Raw genomic sequence first — 628 nt, 5'->3', positions numbered from 1 at the left:
CGAGTGACCTCGTTGAGGATGTGGAGGTGGTCGACTACGAGTCTGACACTCCTTTCCCCGCATGGGATGACGAGGAAGGCGAGCTGCGTCAGCAGCGTGACACGAGCCCTGCTCGCGCCTTGCGGACCCCATGTCCGTTCACTGACTTCTCGTCAAGCGAGGAACGTGGTGTAATCACCAATGACCTCGACGGGGCTCGGAGGCGGCAGCTTGAAATGCCCATGAGGCGGCTCTAGCGCGCCCATCCACGCCCGGTCATTGACCCTCGTGTGGAATATGGATCCCGCTTTGATAGCGAAGGACGCGGTCACTCGATCGTTACGCGTCCACATCATCGGGCCCCCGGCCAGATCGGAAGATGAACTTGCCACACGGGAAGCTCTTCGAGCTCGTTTCTTGGTCCCACAAGAAATTCCGTTGGACGTTTATCGCACGCGTCTACGTGCTCAACGAGGTGGTTCTCGTGTACCCGCAATGCGGACGATACCTGCAGTGCTCGCCCCTGGCGAAAGCACTTCAGAAGACGAAGCGCCATTTGAAATGGAGGTTGTTATACTCCGTGCTCAGAACCAGTTGCTTGTTCAACTTCTGGGTGGCCGAGGGCCCGTGGGATCCGCTCCGGCAACAT

The sequence above is a fragment of the Plasmopara halstedii genome (genome assembly GCF_900000015.1).
Source record: "Plasmopara halstedii genome assembly, contig: Scaffold_110, whole genome shotgun sequence".
Lineage (NCBI taxonomy): Eukaryota > Oomycota > Peronosporomycetes > Peronosporales > Peronosporaceae > Plasmopara > Plasmopara halstedii.
The sequence above is the reverse complement of the archived record's forward strand: the minus strand, read 5'-3'. Positions refer to the sequence as shown.